This window comes from Nannospalax galili, unplaced genomic scaffold (assembly GCF_000622305.1).
Source record: "Nannospalax galili isolate Female #2095 unplaced genomic scaffold, S.galili_v1.0 scaffold280, whole genome shotgun sequence".
Taxonomy (NCBI): Eukaryota; Metazoa; Chordata; class Mammalia; order Rodentia; family Spalacidae; genus Nannospalax; species Nannospalax galili.
In genome coordinates, this window is record NW_008347808.1 from 472400 (window position 1) to 477043 (window position 4644).

Consider the following 4644-nt stretch of genomic DNA (forward strand, 5'->3'; position numbering starts at 1 on the left):
AGGTGTCTGGGGCCCCAAGACTAGGAATGGCACAGGGCCCAAACTAGGAGTAGAGAACAGCAGGGGAGATGGCAGGGTGAATGAGGCTGTAGGAGTCAAGGCACAGAGGGCTGCACGATAAACTTGGCTCAAGAGGCCTGAGGATAGGAGAATAATTGAAATTTTAAAATGCAGATTCCTGAGATTGTGGAGTATATATGTTCAGAATCTTAATGTTCTCTTGATGAATTGTTCCCTTAATCATTGTGAAGTGACCATTTATCTTTTCTCACTAGTTTATATTTGAAGTTAATTTTGTCAGATATCAGAACAGTAACACCTGCTTCTTTACTAGGTCCATTTGCTTGGAAGAACTTTTGTCCATTCTTTTATCCTAAAATAATGTCTGTCTTTTGTGCTTAGGTGTGTTTCTTAGAGGTAGCAAATAGATGGTTGCTGATTTTTTTTTTTATCCACTCTACAATCTGTGCCTCTTAGTTGGAGAATTGATACTATTACCATTCAGGGGTATTATTGAAAGGTATATTTTGATGTCTGCCATTTTACTGATTTTGTTGTATTTGGGTTTGTTTTCTTTCTTCCTGTCTTTCTGAACTATTATTATAGTGTGATTTAATCTTCCCTGTTGCCTTGTGGATGGATTTTTTTCTTCAGTCTGAAGGATCCCTTCAGGCGTTTTCTGTGGATCTGTCTTAGTGATCACAAATTTCTTTAGCTTATTTTTTTTTATCGTGGAAAGCTTTTATTTTTTCTTCAATTATGATGGATATCCTTGTTGGGTCATAGTCTGAATTGGCAGTAGTCTGAATTGGCAATTTTCTTTCAGAAACTGAAATACATCATTCCAAACCCTTATTGGCTTTAAAATTGCAGTTTAAAAATTTTGGTTTTATTCTGATGGGCCTGCCTTTATATATGACATGGTTTTTCTCTCAATGGTTTCAATATAATTTCTTAGTTATGTATTTTTTAGTGTTTTAATTAGAATATGAAGAGGAGATGTTCTTTTCTGGTCTACTCTATTTGGTGTCCTCAATATCTCTGTATCTAGATTAGAGTCCCGTTTTGTAACTCAGGAATTTTTTGTTGTTATTATTAAACTGTTTTCTTCACCTTTTTAATTATAGTCTTCATTGCTGATTGTTTATAGATTTCATCTTTCAGAGCATTTTTCGTATCTTCAAATTCACACTGGTGCCTTCCTTTCTTTCCAATTGCTTAATTGTTTTAGCTGTTTTCAAACTCAGAGATTCTGTCCTCTCCTTGATCCATTCTATTGCTGAGACTTCCCACAGAGCTTTTTTTAAAAAATATTTTTATTAAATTAATTAATTAATGATAGGTAAAAAGTTGGCGAAGAACGAGCGAATGGATGATGAGGCACCGAGGCACAGCTAAAATGCCATCAAAATAGGGTTTATTAGCAAAAGGAACACATGGGGCAGATTTCCTTCCGGGCAGGGAAAATGTCTGCCCAGGTTTTGAGCTGGGTCTTTTTAAAGGGGAGGCTTCTGCTTCCTGCAGAAGGCGGGAAGATGTATTTTTTTTTTTTACGTTGGAGGGAGGGGAGTGGGAGAGCAGGACTGTTAAAACATGTCCTCTTTGGAGATCAAAGGGGAAGCCTGCTGTGTTGGCCAAACATTGGAGAAAAGTCTGCTTCTCTTGACTTCAAAGACCAAGGTGCTTATCAGCTAGGTTTCCTTTTCTCAGGAGCATGAGAAGTCCTTGGGATCCTGTTGGTGAGGAGGCAGGGCTATCTGAACCTTAACAATATTAATATGTGTATGAGTGTATTGCCTGCATGCATGTGAGTCCACCCTTGTGGTGCAATGCTGCGGAGGTCAGAAAAGGGTGTTGGATTCCCCTGGAACTGGAGTTAAGGACGGTTCATAGCCACCATGTGGGTGCTGGGAATTGAACCCGGGTCTTCTGCAAGAGCAGTCAGTGCTTTTAACAGCTGATCCATCTCTCTGGCGGCCCAAAGATATTTTTACTTGACTTATTATGTTTTTCATTTCCAAAATTTCAGATTGGTTTTTCTTCAGTAATTCTCTTTGTTGAATTCTATCATATCTTGCAAGGCCTTCCTTATTTCATCCAAGTGTCTGTTTGTGTTCTCGACCCGGAGCTTATTTTCATCTTTGATTTCTTTGGACATACTTAGAATCATTCTTTTCAAAACTTTGTCTGGATTCGCTTTAATACACTCTTGCTAGATGTCATTACTGTAGCACTAGCAAATTTTGGAGGAGTTATTGTTGTCTTGGTTTTTCCTGTTTATGTTACTACATTGGGATTTATGCATCTAATGTTTTACTTTGGTTTATTTTTATCAGCTATATTCTTTCTATTGGAGTATTTGAAATGTACATGTGGGACTAGGATGTGGTAGTGTTGAGTCTGTAGTTCAGAAAAAGGGTCTTTATTCCAGGAGCTGAGGGTGTGTAGTGTAAAATCTGTGTCATTCCCTGAGTAGGATATTAGCTAAAAGATCAAACACTGCCATTTGATATTAACAAATATGCAGCTGTCATACTAACCAATTAATAGCAGTGGTCCTGTTGACTTCAAGAACTGTTACAATATAAAGAAACAAGGACAATGTTAAGTATACTCGGATTTTATTTAATGAGATTAAGGGTGGGAGGGAAGTTAGGTGTATAAGGATAAGGGTTAGTATTAGATAACTTTGTTTTCTTGTTTTAAAATACAGTCACTTTATTGTAATGAACTCACAAATTAGAACACTACACCGGTCAATTGAGATAGCCACTCAAATAAACACTTGCTGATTTGTTATTATTATTATTATTATTATTATTATTATTATTATTGCCATTCTTGGGGACCTTAATGACTATGTAGCTTTCCTTAAGGCGCACAACATGGCCTTACTATTGCCAGCTTTTTCTAGATCTCTGCAAATACACATTCAGATAACCAAATCAGTTGGCTGTCTTCACTTGCTGATTCTTGAACACTGTGCATCTCAGTGAACTGCTACACAGTTAGAATGGCCATTCTGAAGTAATGTAGTTTCATTTAAGGTTTTACACATTCACTATCTATTATATTTTTATACATTTTATATACCCAAGAAAGAAAAAAGAATCTTTGTCAAAACTTAAACTAGAAAAAAATATAGCTTTATGTCCTCTCTCATGACTTATATGTGCTTCCACTTGCATTCTGTCCCATATTATAGCCTAATACTATTCCATCTTAGTCTGCATTCTAAATGTTATACTATACATACACTTACACTTGTTTGCATATGTACATGTGTACATTATAGGCTAGATCCAGATATGAGGGAGAACATGCATTTTTTTCTTACTGAGTTTGAGTTACCTTGCTTAATATTATAGTTTCCAAGTTCAGCCATTTTTTGTGAAAATTTTATAATTTCATTTCACTTTACAGCTGAATAATATTCCATTTTGCACATATGCCATATTTTCATTATCTGATCATCTATTGCTGGACACCTATGTTGGTTCCATTTCCTTCCTATTATAAATAAAGCATATATATATATATATATATATATATATATATATAATGTTTGATCATAAAATTGCCAGGAATCTCTGAATTCCTAAGAACCAACAGTTACAGTTGTCATGAGATTCATATTTTTAATTTTTCAAGAAACATCCAAACTGATTTCTATAATGGTTCTATTTATTTGTACACTCACCAGCAGTGAATAAGGGTTCCTTTTCCCCACACCCTCTACAACATTTATTGACAGATTTCCTTATGATAACCATCATGACTGGGGTGAGGTGATATCTCAAAGTAGCTTTAATTTGCATTTCTTTGATGATTAGGGATATCAATCACTTATTAAGATAGTTATTGGCCATTTGGGTTTCTTCTTTTGAAAACTGTCCATTCATTTTATTAACCCATTTGTTGCTTAATAGCTTTATTTCCTCGGCATTGAATTTCTGTAGTTCTTTGCAAATTCTGGATATTGGCAACTGTTGGAAATATAACCACTAGAGATTTTATCCCATTCTGTGGTCTGTTTGTTCTGCTGATAGTTTTGTTTGCTGTACAGTTCCTGTTCTACTGAGGTTCTCATCAGAAAGTTTTTGGCTACCTCAATATCTTGAAGAATATACTCCATGTTTTCCTCTAGCAGTTTTAGCATTTCAGTTTTTAAATTAAGTCTTTGATCTAATTTGAACTGATTTTTTTACAAGGTGAAAGACATGAATCTAATTTCATTTTTCATAGGTGGATATCCAGTTTTGTCATAATCATTTGTTGAATGGGTTATCTTAATTCCATCGCATGTTTTGCCACCTTTGTCGAAAATTAGGTGAGCATAGCTTTGCCGTTTTATTTCAGGGTCCTCTATTCTGTTCCATTGGTCCACCTGCCTGTTTTTATGCTGCTATCAGGCTGATTTATCACTATATCATAATATCAAAGAATGGAAAACAAGCTGCCAAGCAAATGGAAATGGTAAACCAACAGGTGTAGTTACATTTATATATGATAAGTACATATTAATTAAAGGAACAACTCATCAAGAAGATATAACAATTATAAATATCTATGCACTAAATATTAAAGCCTCTAATTTCATAAAACAAATACTAAAAGTCATAAAAGGCCCTATAAGTCCTGACA

The 4644-nt window shown here is 35.0% G+C and overlaps 1 protein-coding gene and 1 non-coding gene across 3 annotated transcripts in view; one reads left to right on the plus strand and one right to left on the minus strand.

Moving 5' to 3' along the window:
• Zc3h12b (zinc finger CCCH-type containing 12B) overlaps nucleotides 1-4644 on the plus strand; it is a 395620-nt gene that overhangs the window by 158125 nt on the left and 232851 nt on the right. The gene's annotated exons all lie outside the window — the stretch shown is intronic.
• LOC115072258 lies at nucleotides 2828-2960 on the minus strand. Its single transcript, XR_003851318.1, has one exon. It is a non-coding gene; the product is annotated as a small nucleolar RNA SNORA33 (small nucleolar RNA).